General features: G+C 35.3%; 1 protein-coding gene and 1 long non-coding RNA gene across 5 annotated transcripts in view; one reads left to right on the forward strand and one right to left on the reverse strand.

The window, feature by feature from the left end:
• PCDH7 (protocadherin 7) overlaps positions 1 to 17,537 on the reverse strand; it is a 427,194-nt gene that overhangs the window by 106,648 nt on the left and 303,009 nt on the right. The window lies entirely within an intron of this gene.
• The window catches only part of LOC132220587 (uncharacterized), an 88,842-nt gene that overhangs the window by 57,560 nt on the left and 13,745 nt on the right, over positions 1 to 17,537 (forward strand). The window lies entirely within an intron of this gene.

A 17,537-nucleotide genomic window follows, 5' to 3' on the forward strand; every position in this document is an offset into this window, starting at 1 on the left:
ACAAATGTTAAATGTATGTAATTTTATACAAAAAACTATTAAAAAGCATTCATTCCTTTTATGAATGCCATACAATTTGTTGAGCAAGAATAAAAAATAAAAAGATACAAAAGTTTTTATCAATCAGTATGCTTCCATTTACATGAAGTCCTAGGGCAGGTATAGTTAATAATAATAAAAATCATGGCAGGGATGGCAAGGATGGGCCAGGTTGTTGTGGGGAGTGATTGAGGGGAGACTGTAAAGAGGAATAAGAAAATTTCCTGAGGTGATGAAAATATTCTATATCTCTATTGAGGTGTTGGTTATATGGATGTATATGTTTATCAAAACTCACTGACATATACATTGGAATATCTGTGCATCATCCTGGCCATTTGTTCTCCTGATAAAGATGACAACACCATACAGTCTCAGAATCTGTTTCAGAAGCTCTGCTTATATCTAACCCTATGATTTTTCAACTGAGTGCAGACTCCAGGCTAGGGGATCACAACCTTGGTCTGCAATCTTTGTCTTTATTGACATCTATCTTGCTTTGGGTATTAGTATATTTAAATATTTGACTATTGCTTCTAATTCACTCTCTTAGCTTAAGATGAAATGTGGCTGAATTTTTTTTTTCAGTTATGAAGTGTGCTTACACACACACACACACACACACACACACACACACACACACACACACACAACACATCCCAACCAACCAAATAAAAAGGAAAAAAAAAAAAAAAACAAAGCCAACAAAAAAAACCCCATATCATTTAGAGAAAATACACCTTTTAATTGCTCTTGTAACAAAGTTAGAATGTGTAGAGTCCAGTAATTATTGTTCCAGAGATAAGAATAAGGGTCAGGAAAGAGAAAACATCAGGAGGTAGACTTGGGTCTCTGGAGACAAGATATCAAAACCATAAACTGTGAACCACAGGCCATCCCACTTTCTGCTTGAGGAGGGAGAGCCTTCAGCTGGCTTTCAGCCTTCAGAGGCTCTCATTTTCACCTCTGATAGTGGAGGGACTTGTGATGAACACTCAATTGTCCTCACACTTTCACAAAAGCACAGTGAACTCTATCATACTACAGACAGATGCCAAATAGAATCTAGGATTACACGACTGAGTAAAAAAAGCTAGTGTCTTCTGATTTTTAGGGTCCACAATCCACATGGAAATCGTTTCACCATTTTGGAATAATATCAATAATGATAATTAATATTTGTTTTGTATGTATGGGAAGGTGCTGTTCTAAATACTTGGTATGCATTACCTAGTATTTTCTCTTTGCAAACACACTTGGTAGTAACTTACCATGATCATTCCCTTATTACAAACCAGGAGTCCTCAACTAAGAGAAATTAAGAAGCTTATCAAAGGTTAAGCAACAGATTTGAGATGGAGCTGCGATTTTAAAATACATAGACCATACAACACTGCATAAGAGTATAGATAGGAGCATTGTTGGTTATAGCAAAGGATTAGAAATTATTCTATGTTTAGCACTAGGAGAATTGGCAAATAAACTCTTATATAGGCCTTTAATAATATAGGGAGGAACAATAATAGGTTTAAATTTGCAAGTATGCAAAACAGTTTATTCTTGTATTACTCTTTATTAATTATTGGGTTATTTTTCCATAAGAACAACTGCAAACCTGCTTTTGCCTTACTGTGTATACTATATACAGTTGAAAATCAGTGAACAATAGCTACTCACATCAACATGGATTAATCACAGAAACAACATTTCTGGTGAGTATGTCAAGTCACAGAAGAATATATAGGATGGGGCAAAAGCAGACTAACAGCTGTGAGTATGTGAAACACAGAGTTTATTCTTAGATTATCATTTATTTATTGTATTGTATTATTTTCCATACAAACAACTGTATAAAATATGAGAATATTTATATTCAATTCATAAATGGAAAACAAATCTACGTTTTTTGAAGATGCATACTTTTTTTTAAAATCATAATGAAAAATAAGATAGCAATAAAACCCATTTCTTTTCTATATTATTTCTTATTCCATCTCAAATAGTCCCCTGGGTAGCTTTGTATTTATTTCACTCATATTTAAGCTTCTTACCATAATAAAGAACTAATTGTTGTTTTCATTTCATACTTTATGATTCTAATAGTGTGTTTTTAATGAATGTTTGGGTTTATAATGAGTAATATAAGTAATAATTACAATAAAATTTTAGCACCAACTATCAGAAACTAAGCATATAGAGCAATGTTTAATAAAATTATGTGCCAAGTTCCTCTGCTACTGGTAAATGTCAATCAAAGCCTAATATAGAATGACTTACTCTAAATTTTTCTCCAGGGTCAAGTAACTTGGCTTACCTCTGGAGAACACCCTTCTTTTTCATATCTCATAATTTATTCTCTGCAATTAAATCTCTGCTTCGACCATACTTACAAAATTGGAGGTCAGGCTGACACTCTCAAGTCCTGGCCTGGGCCTGACCATCTGCTGCCAGACTATATTGAACCCATTTACTTGTCTGCCTGAATTCTGAATATTGCTTGTTGCCATTTACTTCTGTCATTGAACTCTGGTCATCAGCCAGGAAACATGCGTCACCTGTCATCTACCTATCTGATTGAGCCATTGCCGCCTCCTATTAACATGCTATCATTTTATAGCTCACCTGGGTTTCCACCATTTAAAGCAAAATCCACACCACAATGCTGGCCCCACAGCAGGGGATAGTGGGAGAGATGAGAGCTGGCTAAATAATCTCTAGAGGGCACTCTTCCAGCATTTCTTCTACAAAAGAAGCAATAGGCCAGTGTGGCTCTGTGTTTGAGCAACAACCTATGAACCAGGAGGTCATGGTTCAATTCGCAGTCAGGACACATGCCCAGGTTGTGGGCTCGATCCCCAGTGCAGGGAGTGCAGGAGGCAGCCAAACAATGATTCTCTCTCGTCATTGATGTTTCTCTTTCTCCCTTCTTCTCTGAAATAAATAAAAATATATTTGAAAAAAAATAATGAATACATTCAGTAGGAGAAGATAAAATATTATTTTCAACTAATGTCAACTATATTTCGCAGAGCATTTCTTCAGTTGTTTAGTTGACCGACATTCAGAGGCTCTTGAATGTTTTATTATTGGCAACACAGAGATGAATTACACATGGCCCATTCATAATGTACTTTCTCAAGGTGCTTAGTAATTCTTGTATGAGAAGAATACATAGAACTTGTCTAGAATTGCAGTCAAAGTATGAACATAGTGCAATGGTACCAGGGGAACACCCTTCCAGGAGAGCTCTGGATATCTAAGCTGAACCTTACATAAAATCAATAATGGCATAACATTAACAAATAAGTAGTTTAGTATTTGCCAATAATTGAATGAAAGGACATCGAAATATGATTTAATTCTCAAACAATTCCATTGGTTTCATTGTCCTTCCCAATATACAGCTGAAGAAACTGAGTTTCCTAGACATCAGATCAGATATTTCAAGGATGGAGAATAGGGCAAGAATTGGGGCAGAAACGGGATTGGGACCATGAAGAAAATGACACAAGGCAATTATGAATTAAAGTTAATTCAAAATGAAGGGGATGGCATTAGAGAGATACTGGTGTAGTAGATTGCCTCGCATGTAATAGATTATGAAAAACATTTTTAATGAAAGAATGAGTATTACATGGTTTATTCTAACTCAGTTTTTATCTTTGCAATTTAACAAAGTTTAGCATATATAACATATATATGCTGCTTTTGGAGATGGAATCTATTATTGCTACTTTTCAAAAACTAGAATTTCTTAGCTTCTATTTTCAGTGAAAAAATACTAAGCAAAGTACTGGGTAAGCTATTATATGAATTAAAATAATAAAAACACTGCATATAATGATGCAAAAGACATTTATTTATAATACATTGTAAAGTTTCTATCACAGCACTTCTTAAGGTTTTGTTCAACTTCAAGGAACAAAAAGCATATGAACCCAGACGACATTTCTCCTGACAGGGAAAACCCAAAGGTGAAAGTCCACTCACAATTCTTAGGAACATCTAATGATGTGAGCCAAGGAAACGCTTATCACTATCATAAACACCTTACTACATGTGCCAAACATAATTACACACAAACATTTTAAGATCATTTGTATGCCAAGAAAATCCTTCCGCATCCTCAAAGAACTTAAAAAACACACACAACACTTTAAAATAATAAACTGCCTCCCACTTTCCTTTATTAAATGATTATCTGATATCAGATACTCCTCACTTAGTTGCAGCTTAATTATATAGCCACACTGCCATTTGGGGAATTATAAGCTGGATACTGTGCTCCCCTAAAAGTCATTTGCATGCCACCTGCTCCTTGGTTGCCTGGATGGCATCGACCACTGCCACAGTGAGGAGGGAAAGTTATTAGAAGCATAGATGCTCTCTGAGGTCTGTTGAATTGATGCTACCGAATAAGCTAAGGACAAGCACATCTCTTACTGGAAGGGATGTCATCACTATGTTTTCTGCCACAAGAGACAGAGATTCCTAAAGGGCCTCATCGATCACTCCATGAAACGTCGCCTGAATTCCAATTTTCTTCTACAAATATCCGCTTTGAAATATCAGAAAAGCTGTTGATTCCCTATGTCCCAGCCTCCCTATCTCAGAATGGAGGACAGGATCTCCCACGTTGCTGGGGTGTAATTAATTAAGGTGTAAGTGTTTTCCAATCTGTGGATGAAGGTAACAGGTGCAAATTACCATTTGAAAGAGTGATTTGTGTCATCAAGACTAACTGCTGACGAGGGAAGCTTAAATCAACCCCATTTGAAGTTCTATTATTTTTTAAATGCTGACAGAGAATCCACCCTTACGTACAGCACTGCACAGATAAGATATGCTCCCCATCCTCCCGGGCTGCCATTTCAGGAAAACAGATGGCGAGATTACCAAATGAATGTGGAAGCCATGGGCAGGGAAAATGATCGATTTTTTACAACCCTGAAAAAGTTCTGGAATAGCAATACCAGCAGGTAAACGAGACTTAGATAATGGCAGTTTTTCAATTCAGATGTTTACCTGAAGGTATGAAAAGGCACTGAGCAGTTAGACTTCAACTGTTCTCGTTCTAAAAATGTTTTTATAATAGGCGTCATCACAGCCCTAGCCGGTTTGGCTCAGTGGATAGAGCATCAGCCTGCGGACTAAAGGGCCCCGGGTTCATTCCAGTCCTGGAAAGGTATTGCAGTTGCAGGTTCCTTCCTGGCTGGGCCCTGGTCAGGGCTCAAGAGGGAGGCAACCAATCAATGTGTTTCTCTCACACTGACATTTCTCCCTGTCTTTCCCTCTCTCTTCCACTCTCTCTACAAATCAATGGGAAAATATCCTGGGATGAGGATGAAAAGAAAAATACGCATCATCAACTCATGCTAATATTGACCATCAAATGTGACAATGAAATACGTATGTGTTTTCATGCACACAGGGGTTGTTTATATCATACTTATTGTTAAAAGATATTACTAATAATGAATGATTATGCTAATTTTAATTAAATAACCGTTCTTGGTTCCTGAGGTTGTGCATGAGAGGAGGTAATTTTCTGTGAGAAGAAACATTTTAATAGAGTGATTCTGAAGCAGGTCCCATTTGGTATGAAGTCGGGGGAGGAATAGGAAGAGGAAGAGAAGGCGATGGGGCATAATGAGAACTGGGACAGCTGATGAAGAAAGAAGAAAGATTTCCTTCAACTGTAAATATGCCAGTTACAAAAAAGGAAAGTCCATCCAATAAACTTCCAGGGAGAAGATTTGAAAACCCAACTGAAGTAGTAGAACAGAGGCCTAACAGTCAGTGTTCCAAGAGGGAGAAATTGATCAGGGTGAGAACTACCAGGGCAACATAGCTGAGCTGTTTTTTTGTTTTTTTTTCTGGATGGCATAAGTACAGATAGGTTTTACTATAAAGAAAAAGCTACAAAAAAGCTGGCAACTAAAGATGAGAGTGAATATAAAAGAGGAGGGGAAAGCTTTAGGAAGAAGCACAGGAAGTGGGAAAAGAAGATGGTATGAAAAACTATAAAAAGAAAACAAGGCATAACTTAATTCCTGTGATTATTAAACTGCAATGCAAGTTAGACACAATGTCTGAAGCAAAAGAATTGTAGAGAGTTTAATATCTTGAACTGAGGGATAGAAGCAGATGCAGATTACTATTGTATAACATGATGAAATTGGAGTTGCCTCTAGAGGCAAATTCTATAGTAGAAATCATTCTCTCTGATGCTTTTCTCTACCCTATATTCCTTTTTGCTCAATTTTTACTTTTTTTTAATAAAATATACTGACATACTACTTTTATTATGAGTAAAGATTCTCTAATCTTGATATTTTTTCTCAGCAAAGTTTGAAAAAACGTATTATACTTTCAAGCAATATTGTGAAGTTCTATTAGGTTTCTGCACAGAGTCGGATGGATCTATTAGTGATGCATGTTGTTGTGTGTTATCATTTGTGGGTCCCACTATGAAGGGACTAAGTCCAATAGCATGTATATGTTGATTAAATGTTGAGCCACATTTCTATTGGCTTTACATAGCATCACGTTTTGAAAAATAGATCAGACTAATGAAATAAATATCATTTGCATTTTGCATTTCATCTTTACATTTTGTAGTTTTAGGGAAACTACCTTTTGAAAAAGTCAGGTAATATTACTCTATAAACATTTTCTGAATTCCCACCATCACAATAGGCATTGTGTTAACAATGCTCAATTGTAACCTGCAATGGAAGACAAGAGAGAGGAACTACAAAGATAAATAATAAACACTATTATGCAAATGAATACCAAAAGTGGCACAGTCTTGATAATAAACACTCATCACATAAAATTTATTTATTACTATTCATTAAATAGATGCTAAGATAAAATATTATTTTAGGTGGCAAATTTTGAATCTTTCAATCTCACAGAAAAGTGAATTATTTTAACATTTGCATTGAGTTTTAAAATAATTTAGCTTTGTCATTATATGAAATTTTCAAAATGACATGCATTACCTGCTAAGTCCAATACTATGTATATGTTTATAAAAGTTATAGTGGTTTTGTGAAAGGGAATATGGGCCATATAAGAACTCTCTAGAAATATGATATTATATGTAATATACACATACACAATTATATAATTAAAAGTGTAACCTGTCAAGAAGGGTGTATCATCTGATAAAAAGTTTCTCTGATCTTAAGAGTATATCATGACTTGACACACACTGGTAATTATAAACAAATAATTTTACTAAGCAAAATTATATCTGTAGCAAAGCTTTTAAAAAAGTTAATTAAAGTGAAATAAGTAACTATACAGCTTATCTTCATCCTTTCTGAAGTTGAGCAATGAAGCTTGTTAGCCCTGTGCAGATATTATATAGTACTTATGTGTAATTAAAATAATCATGGACATGCCATAAAATAATTAAATATTTAATGGAGAATAGTCATGGCAGAATCATGAAAGGCTTACGTTTGAATACTAGCACTTATCTGAGGAAACAGTCTCTGCTTTTGTAAATAAGTTTGAAGAAACCTGGTACATAATAAGAACTTTTTCCAAGAAGTTATTTGATTGTGTTTCCATATGCCCTGCTCATTCTTTGCATTGAATAGGGAAGGTTATTTGAAAAGAGTGAAGCCTATTAAATATTTGACAGAATATTGCTTGAATAATGAATGATATTATTTCATTGTATTATATCAGATGTGAAACGTGTGTTTTTTTAAATATATTTTTATTTATTTCATAGAGGAAGGAAGAGGGAGAGAGAGATAGAAATATCAATGATGAGAGAGAATCATTGATTGGCTGTCTCCTGCACGCCCCCTACTGGGGATCCAGCTGGCAACCCAGACATGAGCCCTTGACCAGTACAGAACCCGGCACACTTCGGTGTGCAGACCAGTCTATCCACTGAGCCAAACCAGCTAGGCCATCAGATGTGAAACGTTTTTAATAGGTGACATCTGGAAGGCCAACAACTAAGAAACCGAAATGCTTTAATCTGGCATCAAAGTTAATTTTAAATGGTCTTTCCAGTCTTTGCTTCCTCCATACTCCTCACATAATCTATAGCACAGGAAAACTACGTCATTCGGGATTTCCCAAAGGTCTCAAGCCTAGCTTTTGTGGGTGTTCTTCCTTCTACATGGAATGTTTTTTATCTCAGGATTTCTCAACCTTGGCACTACTCACCATTCATGCTGGATCATTCTTGTTTGTGGTGGGCTGTCTTTTTTTTTTTTTTTTTTTTCTTTATCCCAATATTCATCTTCATAGTAGTATTGATAACATATTTCTTTTTTGTTTATTTTCAAACTTATTTCAGTTGCATTTTCTCCTTCCATGTAACTTGAAGTTTATAAGTCTATAATGAGTGTTTTTTGCAAAAAGTGAGCTATATAAACAACTTTTCTGAGAGATAAAGACACAAGGAAAGAAGCAGACAAGGAGGGGCCACACCTGGGAATTACACAATAACTTGGCTCTGTGGCAGCCAGTGTAATTATGTGGAAAAGCAGAGGAGTCAGAAGGATAAGAGAATGACCGTCAGAGAAGAAACAATGTTGTCTTCACATCACTTTCTGGGAATGGAGGCCAGTCTTAGAGAATTGTTATGCCCTTCCCACTGTGCCCTTCCCACTTGGCTAACCAGGGCTAAATTGCCACCAATAATTATGAGAACAGATTCAGAAAAGCATAATTAGATTTCTGACACAAGGCCTGAATATATTCAACATTACACACCCGTGTTAGCATCTACCAGAAAACTTAGCATGTATTCATTAACACATATAGGCAATTATACTACACGTAATAGCTGCTCCACATTCTAAGTCCTAGAATGTTGCAACTTCTCCGTCTCCTCTAGCTGCATCTAAGTAAATGGTGCTACTATTTACAGGGGCTGAGTGTCTCCCAGTTATATACATTTAGACAAGACAGCAGAAGCCATCTTATCACCCATGAACACACGACCTTTGAGTTTCTGTGTCCACTGTACTGTAGTCTCTTAATTTGTATCTTTTATTTTTTTGACTCATAATCAAGTTTTTAGTTTTTCATTGCCCACTGGCAAAGTTTCTTCTCCGATAGTTGTAATTCCAAAGACATGGCTTTTGTTGTACTTACTTACGCTTTAGACGAGGGATGCATCCTCTCCCTACAAACATTTACATCAAGAGAGCCACCTCTCTGTATTAAAATATATCATTTTATTCATCCAGTGAAAATAGGTTATGAACAAAATGAATATGTTCTCTTCACCACACCCTTCTAGCTGACTCTACGCCTGCATCTTTTGTGGATCTCATCTTGTGGATTGTGGGATCCTTGACTTCTATTTACTAAATGCCAGTGTCATGTCCCTAGTTGTGACAAACAATTGTCAAATGTCCTATTTGGTAGAATGGAATACGGGTCAAAATTGCCCCCTGTTAAGAAGCAGTTTAATTCCTTTTACATACTTGGTTAAATCCTAACCACCCTTCCCCTGCCAGATTTAAATCAAATATGATCTTTCCATCCTCCTCATACTGCTAACCACTTGAGTCTTATTCAAACAACCTCATTATTACTTATATTATAAGTATTTCTGTTCAAATCTTATCTACATCATTAGAAAAACTTTGGGTGAACACTGATACTATGAATTTTCTTTCTTGGATCTCTAAGACAGCTTTCTTGGTATAAGGCCCTATACCCTGTATTTGCTCAGAAATCATCATATATTTGTTATATAATATTCAATATTATCATCAGAATGTTCTTAGACTCTATATCATTGTCTGTACTATAGATTTTGAAAAATCAAAATATGATTAATATTAACTGATCTGAAAAATGGTACAGACAACTTCTAGTCCCCCCCCCCTCCATTTTTTTTTTTCTTAAAACTGGAGAGTAAGGCATTCTTGCTGAATTCCATAATGGTCTTGTTGTCTTTTCTCTCTGCAGATAAAGTTCATTACTAAACAAATTAGCTTTTCAATTACTGCTGCTAAGCCATAAGTAATTGGAATTTACTGAAACTTTAGTCTTTTTTTTAGTTGTTCTTTTCTAAGCACCAACAATTTAAAATAAGATGAAATTATGCTGCTCAGGAATATATATATATATATATATATAAACTTGGCTCTCATCCTGAAGACAAATAATTTGGGTAACAAATATTAACTTATTTTTCTTCCTTTTTCTCTTTTTTCTTTCTAAGTCTGTGGTTAAGCCTGGCTAGTGTTTGGATAGAATTCTTAAGTGCAAAATATTAGGTTACTATAGGTAGTAGAGCAAATAACTATGTGTCGTTCTCTATTATTTGTGAGGAAGCATAACATCTCTAAACTAAATTGCTGAACTCAGTTCTAAAAAGGAAGACAAACAGGATGAATGAAATTTTGAATCAAATGGAAAATGAATGGTCAGACAAGACTTTTGAAAAATGAGGTGTACTGGTAGGATGATGCTTTCAAACCTCCCTCTACTGAAATTGACACTTTTGAAGGATGAGTGACCCTGGGTTCTCTAGCTCTAGGTTAAGGTCCGAAAGAAGACAAAGCAATTTGAGGATACATTGCAGGATGTCTGAGACGATGTGACAAGGCTAGGATTTATAGGACAAGGGAGTACAATTGGCAATCTTGCCACCAAACAGCATCCCACCACACACACTCCCAACTCAGACTCAGTGAATCCTCTCCATCAGTCAGAGATACTAAGCTCACAGTTTGGGTTCTTTGGGAAGCTGATTAATGCATGATTAGAAAATTGGGCATTTTTTCAAGTCCTAGACCCCACTATAACAGGGTGGGTTTTGTGTGTTTTTAACTGCTTTTGCGTTAGTCTTGGTTTCTCTTTGTTTATTCTTAAAACTACCTGGACACCAAGGTTTGCCTATACCAGTGATGGCGAACCTATGACACGCGTGTCAGAGGTGACACGCGAACTCATTTTTTTGGTTGATTTTTCTTTGTTAAATGGCATTTAAATATATGAAATAAATATCAAAAATATAAGTCTTTGTTTTACTATGGTTGCAAATATCAAAAAATTTCTATATGTGACACAGCACCAGAGTTAAGTTTTTCAAAATGCTGACACGCTGAGCTCAAAAGGTTCACCATCACTGGCCTATACCAAAGTATGACCCTTAAGGACTAAGTTCTTATGCTTGCACTCCAGCCTAGTGCTTAGGGCCCTGTTATTTGATATCAGACCTTCACTGAGAAGGCTTATCTGCCTGCCTGGGTTTTCTAAAATTTGTCCAGGTTCCCCATCTTGGCATTCTACAGACGTTTTGTGATTCTGAACCACTTCCTCTGGTAATCTGAATTAAGGGTGGAAGACCTAATGTGCAAACCCAAATATGTCTGAACTTGAAGTTCTCCATGAACTTCCTTGCTGGAGCAAGGAGCGAAGGTTTGTTGGTGCTACACTCAGGTACTGCTATGTTGCCCCGATTAGCTGGAGTAGGGTCGCCTCCAGACCTCCAGCTGTACCTGCAGATACCACATCTTCACCCTCTGCTCAGGGTCCACCCTACACAAAGGACCTCGCAACACATTCCTATGCAGAGACCTACTCTGAATGTCTGGGTGTCTAGGGCATTTCTGACCCTGCCTGTTTTCATATTTGAGACAAACAACCTTCAGAAAATCTCTTTTATTCTATTATTAGTTAATGGTGCATGAATAAAAATAGGCATAGCATCTCTACAGCAAAAAAAAAAAATAGGGGTGTCATGCTTTTCATTTGGGTTTGTTTTCTCCTGGTCACAAAAACACACCAATGATTAATGGCAAAATGAATTAACCAGGCCTTTAAAATCAAACTTATATATGATATTTGCTACATTTCACAGGGTGGAAGATAAAATTTCGTAATCATGTATGAAAATTACTGCCACCTGGACCAAATTACAACATTTTTATAGACCTACTTTATTAGCTGTTCTGGGCATAGTCAATTATCAAAATAAATCAAAGCCGTACTGCCAGTTAGGGATTGCTTCTGATCATTGGGTAGTTATGTTTTGTGACACAAGGATTTTTCTCATACCTATTACCTTTCGCCAATTTTCAGAATATTCTGTAATGAGCTGCCTTAGTTTATTTTTGTAAGATTAGGACATTTCTCAATGTTATTCATCTCATGTGTTATCCATTACAAAGAACTATAGTTTAAGCAAGGCTAAAATTAAAACATCTAGTCAAATAACTAATATTAATCTTGAATTTGGGAGTAATTTTGAAATGAAACATTTACCTCCCTCTCTTTTGTTTTAAAGGAGATTTTCCCCATTTTAATAATTAAATTTGAGTGTAGTGTATTGCATAAACATAAAAATAAGAAATAAATAGCTTTTATAAAGACCATATTTAAAGCCATTTTACTCTAAGAATAGTCTTATGTATAATATTACGTATCATATCAATTTTTTAACGTATCCCAATACATTAAAGCCATGTTAGTGGACATTATGTTAAGCTACTCAAAGCCAGTATCATACATATACTAGTAAAATGATTTGGCTGGACTAAGAATACTTTCTACAGTACTTTACTTATATTAAAAAAAAATTCAATTAAAACTAAAAGTTATGAAAGGTATAAATGATCATGGCCATTAATAAGTCATCTAAATACAAAAAGTGATGCTATACCTAAAAATAAATCAGCTAATTTAATTTCTCCAGGGAATTCAAACATTTCTCCAGTTAAATTGAATCAAGTTGATAAAATATCAATAAAGAATAAGCAGGATTGATACAGAGCAGGTTTGCTCACATTGCAAAATGTTACATATTTTAAATGGATCCTATAATCAGAGCCAAGCTTATAATGGATCCTTATAATACATTTTAATAATAAAATATATTATTTTAAGACTCACAAATGAATACACATGTGAATATTATGCACAAATAAATGAACATATATACACATACATACAATATAAATCTAGGGGATTTTTTCAAAATTCCAAAAAGAATACAGGAAATGTAGACTACAGTAAAGAATAATGTAGGATACTCTATCAACACTCAAACAACCAAGGTGTTTGATCAAATACAAAGTGAAATTTTTTTCACAGAGGACATAATGACTATTTGTAAGAAGGTTCCAAGGAAGCTCAGCTGGCAATTGAAAGAGTCCTTGGGGGGATTAATTTAGCTACTTCATCAAGACTTAGCAGACAGACACTAAGAATTAAGTCTGGAAAAGATAAATTTATCTTAACAGTCAGCAGAGCTGGGCTTGGCTTCCTTATGGCAAGTCACGGATGTTCTGTGGGACTCAGAAGAGGATTCTAGTGCAATAATTGCATTAGATTAGCTGTTAAAATTTTTTTAGAAATAAATATTAGTTGCTTACTCTCACTTGTATTTAAAATGAAATTATTTGAAGCTTTTTTGGAGAAGTCTACCACACAGATTACTTTTATTAATTAACCAAATTATGAATCAACCTGAACCAATCAGCTCTGATAACATCCCTGAATGTACTTTTTAATGTTGTAGACGAGTAACATTAGTCCAAGGTCTCAGAACACAAGTTTGTGTGTGTTTGTGTGTGTGTGTGAGTGTGTGTGTGTGCCTGTGCGCGCATGTTTTGCTTTTTTTTTTTTTTCCAAAGGGAAGCTAAATAATGCAACATATTTTTATGGCGAAAATAAGAGGTGCTACAAATATCAGTGGTGTGTGGAAACGTTTTAAGTCTGCGGGATGCCAAGGTGGCAGAATGTTGTGTCCCAAAAAAAGAAAACGAGGCAGGCAGAACGGCATGTATGCTAATACATATTTGCTCACAGACACATACACTTACAGCTTTAAAGGGAATACATAAAAATTATGCTGCCGACAATGTCTTTATACAAATTTATCATAGCATCTGTCAGCTCCATAATATGTTCATAAAACTAGGAACACGTGCCGTAGCGGCATGCTCATTTTGGTGTGCCCACTGTTGTTATCTCAACTTCTCTTGGTGCGAGTCTGGCTGTTGTCTTTCAGATCATAGCCTCAGGAATGCCTGTTACTTCACTCCCACATCAAAATAAGAAGTTTAAATTTAAACATATCAAAGGCACAACTAGTGGTACAAACATAGGGGAAAATAAAACTGCATTTAGAAAGAGAAATCAAGTAAAACTCTAGGACTGGAGGGAATGCAGGAATGATCTCATAGAAGACCTGGCATAAAGGGAGAAAATATAAGATGGTGAATGAGTTATTAATTCTGGCAAACAGTTTGGTATACCAGAGTCAGTGAAATCTCCATGCTAGTTGGAATTTCAGTAATGACGGTGTAGGACATGTCACACAATAGCACTTGGTAAATTACTTGATAGATACCAGTAATTATAATTGTGTAAAATTCTAGAAACGTATGCCTCATGAGAGACTGTTCGAAAATACGTGTATGTTACCTATTGAACACCATTACTCTTTTGGTCTGTAGGTCCTAAAATCTTCTAGGATTTCTGTGAAGATTTTAGTGAAAAAGGATAGTTGTGACACTCATATTTTCAGTGGGTGCCATGGAATCTATTCTGTTAAGTTTTATCTACACAAAGACTGAAATTCCAAAATGCAACGTCAATTATAATCACTGGGCTTAGAATCTATGAAATAATGGAGAAACTGGAACTTAATATATTTGGGAAAGAACTTAAAAATACATTTGGGGGGCTGTATATTGTAGTGCAAACAGAGAGGTTTTAGGGGGATTTTCTATTAAATAATAGGCAAATGGAAACATCCCTTTCTTTGTTCATCTGTTAACCAGCTAGGATAATTAGGAAATAAATAATCTCCTAGATTTGCTTGGTACTTAAAGGGCAATACAGCACTGTGAATCCAAGTTAAGTAGATTCAAAACATTTCAGCCAAACGACAAGCAAAGAAAAATACTTTCAAAATCTTTATATTCTTTGCCAGAGTCAGGATTTCTTCCAACTCTTACTAAAATTGCATTAAGAAACAAGTCACTCTCCTAATGCTGTCTGTACACTAATGGCCATTTCATTTAGCTTTTCAGAGCTGAAAATTAAGGACAGATGCTATGCAAGATGTTAAATGCAATGTGTCCTATATGTGAGGCAATTTCTCTGAAAATTCTGTGAAATTTTTGTTAACCTTTTCCTTTACTTATATGCCTCTGGAGAGAAAAATGACATAGACTCGTGCATTTCATTAAGCTGCCCGCCCAACCAAGAGAATATTTTAGCAGTATCATAAGTAAATTTATTTCTTAGTAAAATTATTTATTATATAAATTAAGATTTTTTAAAAATTACAGCAAACCAAAGTACCTAGTAGAATTTACTTACTAATTATTAAGTAAAAGTATGTTTTCTTGCTGAATAATATTGCTACAGCATTTAATTTCAAGGAGTCCAGAAAGTGAAAAATAAATGTGATATGATAAGAGTACAGATACTGTACTCAAACACATATTATTTCACTTTCTCCTAACAATAGATCTACAAATTAAGAAGAGTCTTCTGTTTCATTTAAGAGTAGGTTTAGGTTGAGGAAAAGAAATGTTGGAAATTATACTGTTAATTCATGATAGAGTTAGAATTCAACCCTGGGCTGACTCTAATGCTCTTGTTCTTCCTGCCAATTCTCTCAGAAGAGGGAGGTTTAGCTGTCAGGATAAGAATAGGGATAGTGAAATATATAATACATGCAGGAGTCTGGTCTGAGTTCCACAGTATGTTTTTACAACCTCTGGAGCATTTCAAACCATGGTCAGCTCCATGAAAATAGTGCTACAGGCCTTGCCAATAATCAAGTCTAAACGAGGGTGAGAAAGATGATTTCCAACCACCTTGGCCTTGTGAATGCACTCTGCTGTTAGACCTTCATCTCACCACCCACCCCATCATCTCCTTAAATTCAGACATGTCTTGTAACATTCCCTAAGTCGTGTTTCAACCTCTACTGCAAACACTTTCTATTTTTTGTTTCTTATTTGTATCACTCTACTAACTCAAGTTTCTTGTTCCAATAATCATTTTCCTGATTACTTTACTTCCATTGACCTATCTTCTTAAACTTACATTTTCTCTCTTATGTTTTCCTCATTTTCCCCATTTTTTTCTTTCTTCTTAACTCCTGGTCTAGTAGCTTCATTTTCCTAATCATACATCTCATAGCTACCTTCTGTTGCATCTTATGGTGCTTAGCCAGTATTTCTATCACTACGTGTAAACTTTTTTGAAAGGCAACATTCAGGTATGATTCAACACTGTATTTCTCTCAAGGCCTAATTAAATAATTTACACCTAATAATTTTTAATCAATAATCATCAAAATAAAGATGAATTAAGTATTTTCAAGTTACTTTTTATGGGAAAATTAAGTCTAGGAATGAGAGCGAATTGAAGAGTTCCACTTACTTCTCAAGCTGATAAATCTGATTTATGGTTTAAATGTCTGGGTTGAACTTGTTTTAAACATCCAAGTCTGCCTCTGTTCGAAGAGTGTGTTTATGTTCAATTAACACATAAGAAACATACGAAATATTCAGTCATGCATTAATCCTAATGCACTCTCCCACTTTCCCACCACGCTTCAGAAAATGTTTTGCTTCATTTACCTAAATAGATTTAATGACACAGTAAGCACAATTATGCACAATAAAACTAAACACCAGGATTTTTTAGAGTTTATAGTGTAAATTTTTAAAGTCATTACCTACTCTACCATTAAAAATAATCAGACATCAACTGTGCAAAATCACAAAATCTCTGCATTGCCAAGAATATCTTTATCAATAAACCTGGTTGTTTTCCATGTGGAACACATGAGATTTGTAAAAATAAAATAAAATAAAATAAAATAAAATAAAATCATTAAGCCCTAGCTAGTTTTGCTCAATGGGTAGAGCATCAGCCCACTGAAGGGTCCTGGGTCTGATTCTGGTCAAGAGCACGTACTTCAGTTGTAGGCTCCTCCCCGACCCTGGTCTGGAGCAAGCAGAAGGCAACCAGTCAATGTCTCTCTCTCACATCGATGTTTCTCTCTGTCTTTCCCTCTCCCTTCCATTCCCTCTAAAAATCAATGGAAAAATATCCTTGGGTGAGGATTTACCAAAAAAATTTTCATTAATACCCAAGGGTTACCTGCACACAGTCAGCCGTAAGCAGAGTCTGTTGCTACAGAAAATCAAAAGACTCATTACTATTAACTGTCAAGAAGCCTTTCCAGTTTAAACAATGACTTTAAAGAAGGTAACTCAACGGAAATATTCTAGGTTTTAGATCTTTACATGAAAATAATTCTCGCCAGACTATGCGTTAAACAAAATAAGAGATGTCAGGTTCCTAATCCCAGGCATATGCACTTCATAATTTCAAAGCATCTAAAGACAAACACCCTTGTTTCTATTTTGTATCTCTATATCCTGAAGAAAACAAATAACTTTTTCATGAATTCTCCTGTGACAGCAACCAGAGAGATGTTCATTCAAACAATTCTTTATTCCTCTGTGGCT

This window comes from Myotis daubentonii, chromosome 1 (genome assembly GCF_963259705.1).
Source record: "Myotis daubentonii chromosome 1, mMyoDau2.1, whole genome shotgun sequence".
NCBI classification, from domain to species: domain Eukaryota; kingdom Metazoa; phylum Chordata; class Mammalia; order Chiroptera; family Vespertilionidae; genus Myotis; species Myotis daubentonii.